This window comes from Panthera pardus, unplaced genomic scaffold (genome assembly GCF_024362965.1).
Source record: "Panthera pardus isolate Hobbes unplaced genomic scaffold, ASM2436296v1 HiC_scaffold_8, whole genome shotgun sequence".
NCBI classification, from domain to species: Eukaryota; Metazoa; Chordata; class Mammalia; order Carnivora; family Felidae; genus Panthera; species Panthera pardus.
The window spans coordinates 88,220,798-88,234,839 of record NW_026527013.1 but is presented as its reverse complement, the minus strand read 5'-3'; the positions used below and the strand labels follow the sequence as shown (position 1 = coordinate 88,234,839).

The window sequence follows — 14,042 nt, the reverse complement described above, 5'->3', positions numbered from 1 at the left end:
TAGTTGCACACCTAATTAATTTTGCACCTAAAACATTGCCTGGACATACTGGGTATAGTTAACAAGTATTTTTAAATGCATAAATAAAAAAATTGTATAATGAAACATAAGAATGTTTGGAGTTACTTAAATTTAGATACTTTAGTACAATTTAAATATGCAGGACAACACATATCTTCATGTTATTTGAAATATAATACAACTACTAATTCTAATCAAAAACAATTGGAATTGTAAATGAAATTAAACCTCAGTTGATTAGTTTTTCGTTTATTCATAATCTTTCTCCCAAAGGAACTCATAGACCCATCTTCTCATGAGTGACAAAGAGGAGAGATGAAGGGAGGAAAGAAAGAGGACGGAGAAAGAGCAAGAAAAGAGAATGAGATTAAATTTGGAATGAACTTTTCTAGAAATATTAATGACAATTTAAGTCTTTCCAATAAATTTGCAATGTTATTTATAAAGAAAATGACCAGTGTAAGTTTCAATTCAGTTAACTCCTAGTAAATCATTGTTTAATGAAAACAAATAGAGCAGAAAGTAGAATGTTGCATTTGTTCTTAGTATATCCCTGTAGGAACTGGCAGACATCACATTTGTCAAAGTCACAACTCCTTTAGAGTTTCCAGGAGAACACCAGGATCAAAGAAATTAAATAGATAAGATAAAGACTTACATTTTATTTGCAATAGGAGTTTCCCATTTAAGATTCACTTGTTACTATCATTTTAGAACAAGTTAAAAGTATACTGGTTAGGAATCTTTACCTGACACTAATGGAACCTCTTTTGACAGATTTTTCTGTTGAAAATTATGTGGTGTAAATTGGAGAAAAGAACTGTCAGGTTGGATCAGACATTTTGTATCTGCAGGTGGCTACTTGGCTCATATAGTGTTCCCAACGATAGATGCAAAAACTCCTCTGTGCCAGAATGTTCTCTACATTATCAAAGAAGGTGCATATTCTCATTCTGTCAAACAAGTATATTTTAATCATAGTTATAATTATTGAATTAACCAATATTCCAAGTGTTAATTTGTTTTTCCAACTTGATGGTTCCATTTGATCAATTTTCTTTAGAGATAAATGAAGTAGTAAAACTTCCATTGTGTAAGTAAGCTTTTTTAATTCAATTATCCACAGCATTTTTTTTTGCAGTATTTTGTTTCGATCAGTTTTATTGTTAACTAGAGAACTATATTCATGGCCTACATTTTATCGATGTTTGTAGTATATTTTCTTATCAGTTCAAATTTGTTTAAAGTTATAACCATATTATATTTTGCTTCTCCACCTTCCTCTTATCATTTCTTCCTTACTTATTACTCACTGATTTTATTGCTATTTCTGGAACCATCTATGTGCAGTCTTGCTTGCCTAAGCCTTTGTATCTATTGTTCCTTTGGTCTCGAATATGCTTTCCTGAGATATCCACATACTTTCTTCCTTCAGACTTCAGGTAGAATGTCACCAACTCAGAGAGGACTTCCCTGACTTTCCCAAGTGAATTGATACTCAGCCACCTTCAATCCTCTTATTTTATAGCACCTACCATCGCCTTACATTATATAATGAATTTGTATATTATATGATTTATGGATTGTATAAAATTTAAGTGTCTCAAGGCCAGGCACATCAGTTAGTAGTTAATGCTGCCTAAAATTGTGCCTGGCACCTAGTAAATAATAAAACATTTAATGAATTAATCTTACATATCTATGTGGGTTATGAACAATTAGATCAGTTAAAGTCTATGAAGCTGTTCATGAAATAGAACATTGATAACATCAAGTTAAAGAAAATTCAAATGTAAAAAAATGGAAGCCCTTATATTTGGAATAAAACTTCTCTTTCTTTAGGCTTCCAACAGCCGAAGTCAGAAAGAGATCAGAATGCTGAAGTATTCTGTTCGTCCCTCCGCAGGCCTTTAGGTCTTCATATACAGGAGATTCAACCACATGATAGAAATGAGGCCATCACCAGAAGGGCATGAGAGATTGTCAATATGTTTAGAGTAAGTTGACATCTAGACTAGCCATAGGATGCTTCCTATGTAAGTCAAAAGGAAGCCCACACGTGGTGTATGTTCCTCCTCTACAGGCCATCACTCTTGCGAGTCAAGGGACAAAGTCCCTGTGCTGGTCTAAAGATGTCCATCAGAAGTCAAGAAGAATTCACACATCCTTAGCTGGGTCAGAGAGCACTCTCCTCAAGTGTCAAATAGTTACCCTGAAGCCCAGAACACTCCTGACAAGACCTCACAATCATCCCCCTGCCCCTTTTGACACTCGCAGCCTCATCTCTATGCTCTCTCGGGAAAAATCAGGATTTGATTTCTCATGCCTGCTCTCTCATTTTATGTCCGTGGCTAAAAGGAACCCAGAACTTGCCAGGCATTCCTGGTTCTCAAGTCACTAATCTTCATCACGATTCCTCTCTGTCTCCTGATACCCTTTCACCATGCTCTCTGGAACTCACCAACAAGCCCCTTTATCTTCACTACTTTTATGTAATTTCCCCTTATCTTCTTTCTAAATGAAACCTGGTTCTTCTTTGATGACCCTGCTTCTCGTGCCAGCCTCCAAGAGATGGCTATTTCCCTACCACACCACTTAAATCACTGAGATGGAGGTGAAGTAATGTTCTCTTGCTCTTCAGTGTCACTTCCAAAACTGTCTCTTCCCTCCTCCCCAAAACTGCCTGTGATGTCATGACATTAGCAGATACTAGCTGCTACTCCTCTTTAAGAAGTCTTTTACCAATCTCTGATCACTTCCTCTCTTCTGTTAAGATTTTAGCTTTAATTTACTGTCTCTCTTTCCAATGCCTTTCTTGTCTTACAATATGGTAATTTCAATATGCTTGTAGACTTCAAAAACACTAGTCTCTCAGTTACTTGACTTCTCTCCCCCAAAGATCTTGTTTTCCACTCTATCACTGTCATGAAATACTTTCACTGTCATGTGATACACGTATCCAAGGAATGTGGAACATGGTATTGACACTTGAGTTTCAGTTTTTGCATATACACTCGGGGTAATAGATTATCTGTTTATTTACTTGTATACCTAGCATAAATTCTTTGCTTAAATCAACTCTAGAAGTTTTCTATAATTCTATCAGGTAGTAAGGGATCCAATAAAAACATGTGTGAATACATATAGGATAATGTAGTCTATGTTTCTCATAAATATAGTAATCTAGAAATATTCTATATTTCTCAAAAAGGCACAGTAAAAAAACAGGATTGGACATAATGAGAGAAATGCTACTTCAGAGTCTATATTACTGTAGTTTCTGTTGACTTAAATAAGATTAAAATTGTTTAATAACATTAGTACTTCGTCAATGAATCTCTACTACATATTCTGTCTTGTTTTCACCAAATTGTGTATTTTCTCCGTTGGGATATTTTTAAGTCTCTGGCCCAGATATGAATTATCTTTATTTTGTTTTCTAAATTATTTTCATAATTTATTCAAATGTTAAATAGTGTATGAGTACTGACAAAGAATTTGTTTTAGTAACGTAAAATTATTCAAAGCATGTTTTTATTTCAGATTTTAAAAGATTGAGTTCTTTAATATTTCTATTTACTTTTCATGTATGGTATGTTTTTTTTATTCAGGGGGAAAAAAAGCTTTTGTTAAAGTAAAATCCAGTTACTTGCTAGCAGCGCCATGAAATTACTGCTTAGCTGGGTTGTCACTGTAAGCCTTTCATCGTCAGTAGTGAACAATGTTAATGACATCATAACATTATGGATAAATCAATACAGCGTGTTAGAATTTCAATGAATTCTCAAATATATCAGTTGTTCTTTATCAGAGTCAGAGCCTAAATAATGAATAATTTCAAAGTACCTCAAATCCAATTAGTATTTACAAATTGTAATTTGGTTGGAGGAGCTTGAGTGAAATGTTTGTCAAATTCAGTGTCTGCCTCCCATCATGCCTTTTTCCTTCCTACATTATATTTTCCTATGCAACGTATTGAGGTTGTTTGAAGACCTTTATACTGACTTTTAATTTAGTGGAGCACCTATTGATTGATTATGAATTATTTGAATTATATTGAAATTCTAAGAATGAATTTATTTTTATAGGGTACTTGAAGTGTCCAGGTACTGAAAATAATCAATTGGACTGAGCAGATGTACCTCAGGACTTAAGAATTTTTCCAGAAGGAGGTAAGAGATTTTAAAATATGCACATAATTGCATGCTAAGTTCTAGTGAAAATATAGGTATAGTAGTACATTTCTTTGACACATAATTTGGAGGATAATTTTTAAAAATTAAGGGTACTTTCTGTTTTTACTTAAGTAATTTTTATTCTGTGGAATGATTTGAATACATGAGATTGCTCTAACATTTCAAAAACTAAAAAGGTTTGTAGGGAAGCCACATTACCGCTTCAAAATGTCAAGATATGGATCGCTACTATTTTTTTTATCTTTATAATGCAGGAATTAGACTGTGTTTGCCATGTTCCACAAGAGCCACAGCACAGAGATAGTTGACATGTGGGCAGATTGCCATCCAGAAAGATCCTTTGGCTAGCCTACCCCTTCTATATTTCCTGGACCACATATGGTTACTATCAACTAGAATCCATTCAAAGGCTTGAATACCAAGCACAGAGGGAGGAGTCAGTTTTTAATGTGTTACACTATCTTAATTTTGACCTAAGATGTGAGACTGAAATATTACCCTTAAAATAAAATACACTTAGAAATATGAATGTATACATATTACTCTCTTTTTTAACCCTCTAACTATAAATGTTCCTCAAGCTTCATTTCATTGTAAGTACAAGGAAAATTTAGCAGCATGAGGTTAAGCATCCCATTGTATTTTATATACTGCTACTGGCAGGAATTGCCATTACAAGTAATAATAAAGGAATTAAAACATATACTTTAAAATCTGTGACTACTGTATAGGAATGGTAATAAAAAAAACCCAGAATCTATGTATTAATTCCTTTATAGGTTTTTGAGTAGAATAACATTCATTTATTAATTTTATTTTTATTTCAGTAAAACTAAGGAGCTCACAATTTTATTTGGTCCCTTGGGATTTTTTTAGATGATCATTTCTACTTAATGTAAAAAAATGCTTTTTTCCTTGCTTTGTCATAATTAGTATCAAGAAAAGTAAGATTTTTAAGAATTTTAAGGAAATTATAATTGCTATATGGGAGCATCACTTACATATGCAAACCTTTAATCACATAAGATAAAAATTTAGTGATTTGAGATGTACATTGAAGCTGATAAAGTTAGTATCAAGTCCATATGGATTTTTAATGTTTTACAAATGACACATCGTATATCTTTAGTTCTGGTATGTCAGTAAAGATTCAAAAATATGACTTTTGTATTCCCAATTCTCTACACATATATATACATATATACATACATATAAACATATCTATACATATATATAAATATCCATTATTGGGCTAGATTAACTTTTAGCCTTCCACAGTACTAATTTCCTGGGTGCTATTTTTTATTAGTGCATCCTGTGCACAAACATCAAACATTATTTTTCAGTAAATAAGAACCTTCTACTTTGCCAATTACAACTGCCTTATAGGGCACCAATAAAGGAGGGAAAGTTCACAAAATAAATTTCTTGGATACTAATTAAAATATGTTCCAAATTTATGAAGGCCAAAGTCATACATAGACACAGCATCAGTGTGATTGTTGTTATTGCCTTTTAATGTATACTTGAAGATCAAGCCAGGTTTTTGAAATTAATTTATAAACACGTGAACAATCTACATGGATTAGTCTTAAATGACTGAATACAATCAATGATGTACTAATTGTACTAATACTCAACTAATGAGTATTTATTAAAGTCAAAGTAGCAAATTGGACTGAAATCTGATGAAATTTACTTCCAGATACTGCAGGTAAGGGAAATATTTGAAGAATTGAACTTATAATTCTAGGCTTTGAATAATACAAATGTAAACAGCGGCTGTTAACTATTAGTTTGTTGAAAAATGTGATCAGGCCATCCAAAATTGGAAAACTTGATACCTTTTCCTTTTTTTTTTCTTTAATTGATGTCCATTTCAGTGACAAGGTCATTCTACCCTTAGTTTCTCCCTTTTTAAATTTAATTTTAATTTTATTATTATTATTTTTTAAAGAGAGTGCAAGCAGGGGAGAGGTGCAGAGGGAGAGAGTACGTTAAGAAGGCTCCATGCTCAGCATGGAGTGCCACATGGGGCTTGATTTCAGGACCCTGGGATCATGACCTGAGTGTAAATTAGGAGTGTGATGCTCAGTCCACTGAGCCACTCAGGCACCCTTCTCCCTTTATTTAACAGAAGTACACTTAATGAGAATTATTGGCATGTCAAATGTATTATGAAATATTTAATGTAAAGCTCATAACAAAGATTTCAAGTATTTAAAAAAAATAGAAGGCAATTACAGGAAACTGTAGTTAAGAAAAGGATGTACTAATTTGGACAAGGGAAAATGAGATAAAATTCCACATTAACTAAAAAGGAAAATTGAAAATGTGTGGATGAAAAGGAAGTAAAAAATGATAAAAATGTCAAGAGTATTATATATAATTTATTATTCTACTTGAGATTCATTCTTTATGACTATTGACTAACTTTGATATGTTTTTAAGGAGGTGTCGCAGACAATAGAATGAAATTATACTCCAGACTCATGTAGTTCTGGATTTCCAAGCTGAATCACTTTGTGGCCTTGAGAAAATTGTTTTGCCTTATTTAATTGTCTCATTTATATATTGGGACTAGCAATATCTAATTTTACTTGCTTATAGTTGTCATATATTTTGCAATATTTTATAGTTTTTAATTATATGTTGATGTGTACAGTATAGTTTTCCCTTTGATTACTTTTCAAACTATTTTTATTTTATTTTTCAAAGGTGTTCTGCTTTGTGGTTTAAGTCTTATTTTTATATTCTAGATTATGAGCTTTTCAGGATTAAAAATATTTTTTCTTAGTATGCCTGCCCCTTCCTAGCAGTTTAAGGGATAGATAATATTTATTTAGTGAGTGACTGAAAGAAAGAAAAGAACCCTTTTATATAGGCATGTTGCTGCTGAATTGAAATAAGCTGAAGCCCTTTAAAACATTTAAGTTGTCTAAAAAATGTCACTATTTAAGAGATAGACATTTTTTTCAAATGAAATACAATTTTGACATATATCCATTTTTAATTAAACTTGTTTAATTTTGATTTCTAAGTAGTGTCTCTTAGCTTACAACATACTGATGTTTCATTGTGTTTTAACCACTAAGAGTCTCTAAGGCATTAGAATATATTTTCCTTATCATAGAATTCCCTACCCATTTATTCTTTTATTTTTTAGAGAGAGAAAGAAAGAGAGTGCACAAGCTGGGGAGAGGAGCAGAGAGAGAGAGAGAGAAAGAGAGAGTCTTGAGCAAGGTCCACACTCATTGTAAAGCCCCATGTGAGGTTCAATCCCAGGACCCTGGGATCATGAGCTAAGCTGATAGCAAGAGTCACTGACTGAGCCACCCAGGTGCCACTCTCTAGCCATTTTTAAAACAAAGAGAAAAAATTAGGTTGTTCAGGTATATAAGAATCATGCTAGAACTGATCTCCCATTCAATTCTAATAACAAGAAACCATCGTGATCTGTATACATAGCAAGCCCTCACTTCCTCACTTTGGCTCAGATGTTAGTGTGCACAGGGTCAGAAGGAGTGCTTTGAGGTGTGGCTATACTCCTGAGAAAATCCAGCACATGCTTAGCCTCCTCTGCATCTAGTGAGAGTGGAATTAGCATGGCCATGGGTAGCGGGGAAATGTTACTTACCTCTTTGAAAAATTTCATTGTCTGTATGTTTGTACAAATTTTATCTCCGATTCAGACTGAATCATTTATTTATTTTTCTGGCTAATAATTCCTTCATCATACTGTTCTTCCTCCCTCCTCCTCCCCTCTTTCTCGGCCTCCTTCTCTTCCTTCTTCTTCTTCCCCTTCTCCTTCTTCTTCTTCATCTTTGATAATTTATGCTAAATGGTTTTAGGCCCACAGAATTTCTGAGCCAGAAGGGATTTAAGAGAACATTTCATTGTTTACATAAGGAAACTAAGGCCAAGATAAACCTAATACAAGTTACAGACACCAGGAACCCAAGCTCCAAACTCTAATTTTAGAGTTCTTTCTTTTATATCATAATATCTTGGGAGCAAGATATTCTTTTTGCTGGACATTCTTTCTTACTCATTTTAGGATTATCTGTTGACAGTTTCCATTATTTATCAGCATTGTCTTCAACTGAAATTTATACTCGTACAGACAAAATAAAGAGGTGACATCCTCTTCTTCCACAAAGAAAAGCTTGTCAGTGCGTTAAAATAATTGAGCAAGAAAGATTGGGTAATAAGAGAAAAGCATATATAGTGTTCTACCTCAGGGAACAAACCTACTTATGGAATGACATTTTATGGCTGGCTACACGTATGTTGATATATATATGAAATGCAAAAACACTGCGCAGGACTCTTGTCTTTATTAAACTATGTACGATGTGTAGTTTCTTTGGGTAAAAATTCTCTCTATATATTTATTTTTCCTTACTAACTTTATTGATGGATAATTTAGGGATTAGAAACGTCATCTTTTTTAAAGGCTCAATTCTGTGACTTTTGACAGTGGTGTATACCCATGAAACCACCACCAGAAGAAAGATACAGAATATTTCTATCACCCTGAAAAGATTCTTTACCACCTTTTACTTTTTTCATAGCATGCATTAGTTTGCATTTTATATAAATGGAATCATATAAGTATGTATTTGTTGTGTATTTTTTTCACTTTGCATGACTTAGACATTTATTTATATGTTTGTTCGTATCAGTAATTCTTTTTATTGTTGAATAGTATTCCATTGAGGGTATACTACATTTGCTTATTCATTCACTTGTTGATGGATAGTTAGTTGTTTCTTTTGACTATTGTGACTTAATTTTCTATGAGCATTTGTATAAGTCATTGTGTCAACATGTGTTTTCATTTCTCTTGGATACACATGTAGAATTGGAACATCAGGGTCTTTGGTAAGTGTATACTTAACTTTTTAAGAAATGATAAACAGTTTTTCAAGTGTTTTTACCATTTGGCATTCACCTGAGTATTATATGAAATTTCCTGTTGCTCAGCATCAAAGGTCTTCAAACCATAGTTCTTGAGCCAAATCAGCTTTATTTGTAAATAAAGTTGTATTGGAACACAGCCGCACTCATTTGTTACAAATGAGATGCTTTTATGCTACAAAAGCAGAATTAAGTAATTTGAACAGAAACCATATGGCCCTCAAAGCTTAAAATATTTACTTTCTGTCCCTTTAAACAAGAAGTTTGCTGATCCTTGCTCTGCATTCTTGCAAAATTTCTTATTGTCAGTCATTCTTAATTTTAGCCATTTTAATGTATATGGGATGGTATTTCAGTGGGATTTAATTTGCATTTCCCTGTTGACCAATGATATTGAGCATCTTTTAATTTGCGTTTTTGCCATCTATATATCTTCTTCTCTGAATTATTCATTGAACTATTTTGCTCTATTTTTTTAACTGGCTTATTTTCTTATTATTTTTTTCAGTTGTAAGAGCACTTTATATATTCTGGATACAAATCCTTTGGTAGATATATATGTTTCATGAATATTTTCTCCCATTCAATGGCTTTCATTTTTTTTTATTTTTTTTAATGTTTTATTTATTTTTGAGACAGAGAGAGACAGAGCATGAGCAGGGGAGGGACAGAGAGAGAGCGAGACACAGAATCTGAAGCAGGCTCCAGGCTCTGAGCTGTCAGCACAGAGCTGGACTCAGGGCTCGAACTCACGAACCATGAGATCATGACCTGAGCCGAAGTCGGATGCTCAACCGACTGAGCCACCCAGGCGCCCCAAAATGGCTTTCATTTTCATACACTTAAGTTTCTTTTGAATAGCAAACATGTTAATAGTGATGAAGTGCTATATATCTTTTTTTTAAATCATTTGTACTATTGGATACTAAGAAACCTTTGCTTACCCCAATGTAAGGTTTTTCTCCAATATTTTTCCAATATTTTCTTTTTTAATGTTTATTTATTTATTTTAAAAAAGAGAAGGAGAGAGGGAATGTGAGCAGGGGAAGGGCAGAGAGAGAGAGAGCAGGAGAGAATCCTAAGCAGTCTCTGCATTGTCAGTGCAGAGCCCAACGTGGGGCTGAAACTCATGAAACCATGAGATCATGACCTGAGCCAAAATTGAGTTAGATGATTAACCAGCTGAGCCACCTAGACACTCCTCCAATATTTTCTTCTAAGAGTTTTATTATTTTAGTTTTTGAAGGACTATGATCTACTTTGACTATGATCACTTTTTATACATAGTATAAGATATGTCAAGATTAAACCTTTTTTTTTTTCTATGCCGTTGTCTAATTGTTCTAGCATTATTTGTTGAAAAGTCATTTTTTTCATTGTCTTATGTTAGAAGCTTTTTCAGAGATCAATGGACTACTCTGGGCTAATTGTCTCCATTGGACTATGACTACATTTGCCAATAACACATTGCCTTGATTTTTGTAGATTTACACTAAGTGTTAAAATCAATGACTTGTATAAGGTGATCAATTCAGCTGTATTTTAAAATTTATTTGGTATTTCTAGATTATTTTCTCTACTATATAATTCCTCTGCCCTCCCCCTCACACATACAAAAAGCCTCCTAAAGTTGTATTGGAATTTTGTTGACTCTGTAAATCAGTATATGTTTCTTTAGCTATCTTATTATTATTGATTTTTAATTTTATCCTACTTTGTTCAGAGAACATTCTCTGATATCAATCATTTAAAATCTCATGAGTGTTATTTTAAGGTCCACCATATGTGCTTCACTGTGTTCTTTAGATCCATTATGTGTTTACTGATTTATTTTTGTCTAGTTGTTATGGTTATATAATTTTAATGTTCTTCTTTAATGCTGTCACGGATTGTTTCTTGGACTTTGTGGTTTTTTGGTAGGTGCATAGACATTTATGCTTCGTATGTTTTCATAATGATTTGGACTTCTTACCATTAGGTACCATTTCTTTTTATCTTTGGTAGTGCTATTGCCTTAATGTCTATTTTAGCTGATATCAAAATAGTCACTGCAGCAATTTTATGCTTAATGTTTGTATCTATTCATTCTCAAGTCATCTGTTAAAGCTGCAGTTGAGCACTTAATGCATTCTGATTTCTGTTCCTTTGTAATATGTATCCCCTGCCCCGATCCCACCAAGAAAAGAAAAGCTTTTAGGATCCTACTTTTATCCCTGATACTCTGAAATAGTGTTATGTTATGCCTTTTATGACTTGTTGTATTTTGTCATCATTGCAATAGACACTAAACAGACCCTTTTAATCTGAAGACTTTTGCCCTTTCACTTACGGGAAATATTCTTGATATAGATAAAGATATAGATATATCTACATGTTTGATCTAAATTTAGATAGATGAAGATATATCTATACATATGAAATTTATGTCAAGATTTATATAGTTACATGTATCTGTGAGATATATATATATATTTCTTCCCTGAGTTTTCTATCTTCCTATTACTTTAGTCCTAAACATCTGGTATTTGGCTGCTTTAATTGGTCCATTAATTTTCTTTTACTTCTAGTCTTCCATGTCATGTTTTTGCTGTTTTCTTTTGTGGAAATTTTTCTCGATTTTGTTCAACCCTTCTATTTCAGTACTTCTTTCAGTTATGATAATTGCAATTGCTAAGAGCCCTTTCTGGCTCTCAGTTGCATTTCCCTGTAGTCTTGTTTGTTTGTTTTTGATTAAAGTTTAATTAGCATACAGTGTTATATCGGTTTCAGGTGTACAATAAAATGATTCAAAAATTCTATATATTACTCAGTGCTCATCACAATAAGTATGCTCTCCCTCCTCTGTTTTACCTTTCCCCTGACACACCTCCCTTTGGGCAGCCACCAGTTTGTACTCTATATTTCAGAGTCTGTTTTTTTGTTTCTCTCTTTTTTTTTTCCTTATTTGTTTCTTTAATTTCATATATGAATGAAATTGCATGTTAGTTGTCTTTCTCTGACTGATTTATTTTTAAACATTTAGCATTCTACCCTCCAGATCCATCCATGTTGTTGCAAATGGCAAGATCCCATTCCTTTTCATGGCTGAGTAATATTGCTTTCCATATATATGTACCATATCTTCCTTACCCATTCACCTATGGATGGATACTTGGGTTGCTTTAATATCTTGACTATTGCAACTAATGCAATTTTCATTTTCTTTGGTAAAAACCCAGTCATGGAAGTGCTGGTTCGCTGGTTCATGTAGCAATTTTGCTTTGAATTTTTTGAGGAGACTCCATTCTATTTTCCACAATGGCTGTACCAATTTATATTCCCACCAGCAGTACACCAGTGTTCTGATTTCTCCACATCTTCACCAAAGCTTGCTATTTCTTGTGTTTTTATTTTAGCCATTCTGTGAGGTATGAAGTGATACATCATTGTTGTTTTGACTTGCATTCCCTTGGTGATGATTGATGTTGATCATCGTTTCATCTGTCTGTTGGCCACCTGCACATCTTCTTTGGAAAAATGTCTATATATGTCCTCTGCCCATTTTTTAATTGAAATATTTGATTTTCAGTGTTGACTTGTATAAGTTCTCTATGAATTTTGGATATTAACCCCTTATTGGATGCATCATTTGCAAGTATCTTCTCCCATTCAGTAGGTTATCTTTTTGTTTTATTGATGGTTTTCTTCAGTGTCCAAAAGCTTTTTTGTTTTGGCGTAGTCCCAATGGTTAAATTTTGGTTTTGTTTCCTTTGTCAAAGGAGACATATCTAGAAAAATGTTTCTGCAGCTGATGTCAAAGAGATTACTTCCTTTTTTCTTCTAGGAAATTTATGGTTTCAAATCTAACATTTAGGTCTTTAATCCATTTTGAGTTTATCTTTGTGTATAGTATGAGAAAGGAGTCCGGTCACATTGTTTTGCTTGCAGCTCTGCAGTTCTCCCCAGTATCATTTGTTGAAGAGACTGTCTTTCACCATTGTATATTCTTGCCTCCTTTGTTGTAGATTCATTAACCATAGTAGCATGGTTTTATTTCTGGATTCTCTGTTCTCTTCTATTGAACTATGTGTCTATTTGTTGTGCCAGTACCATACTGTTTTGATTACTACAGATTTGTAGTATACCTTGAAATCTGGGATTGTGATAGCTACAGATTTGTTCTTTCTCAAGATTATTTTGGTTATTCAGGGTCTTTTGTGGTTCCATACAAATTTTAGGATTATTTGTTCTAGTTCTGTGAAAAATGCACAAAATGTATTATGATAGAGATTACATTAAATTGTAGATTGCTTTAGGTAGTGGACATTTTAACAGTATTGATTCTCCCAGTCCATGAGCGTGGAGAATCTTTCTATTTGTTTGTGTCATCTTTACTTCTTTCATCAGTGCTTTATAATTTTTAGAATACAGCTCTTTTACCTCCTTGGTTAAGTTTATTCCTAAGCATTTTATTCTTTTTGGTGTAACTGTAAATGGGATTGTTTTCTGAATTTCCCCTCTTGCTACTTCATTATTAGAGTATAGAAATACGCTAGGTTTCGTAATTAATTTGCTAGCTTGAGACTTGACTGAATTCACTCATCAGTTCTTGTAGTTTTTTTGGTAGTGTTTAGGGTTTTCTGTATATAGTATTATGTCATCTGCAAATAGTGTTAAGTTTTACTTCGTCACCAATTTGGATGCCTTTTATTTCATTTTTTGTTGTTGTGTTTTGTTTTGTTTTGTTTTGTTTTGTTTTGTTTTGCTTTGTTTTTGCCTGGTTGCCATGACTAGGACTTCCAGTACTATGTTGAATAAAAGTGATGAGAGTGCATAGCCTTGTTTTGTTCCTTATCTTAAAGGTAAAGTGCTCAGGTTTTCACCATTGAGCTGTAGGTTTTTCATATGTAACCTTTATTATGTTAA

General features: G+C 33.2%; 1 protein-coding gene across 3 annotated transcripts in view; it reads left to right on the top strand.

Moving 5' to 3' along the window:
* Window positions 1-14,042, top strand: part of SEMA3A (semaphorin 3A) — a 463,579-nt gene that overhangs the window by 145,443 nt on the left and 304,094 nt on the right. For all 3 annotated transcript variants that reach the window (XM_019451313.2, XM_019451314.2, XM_019451315.2), the window contains exon 2: window positions 4,110-4,193. The gene's annotated coding sequence lies outside the window, so the exon portion shown is untranslated. The remainder of the gene's footprint in view (window positions 1-4,109; window positions 4,194-14,042) is intronic.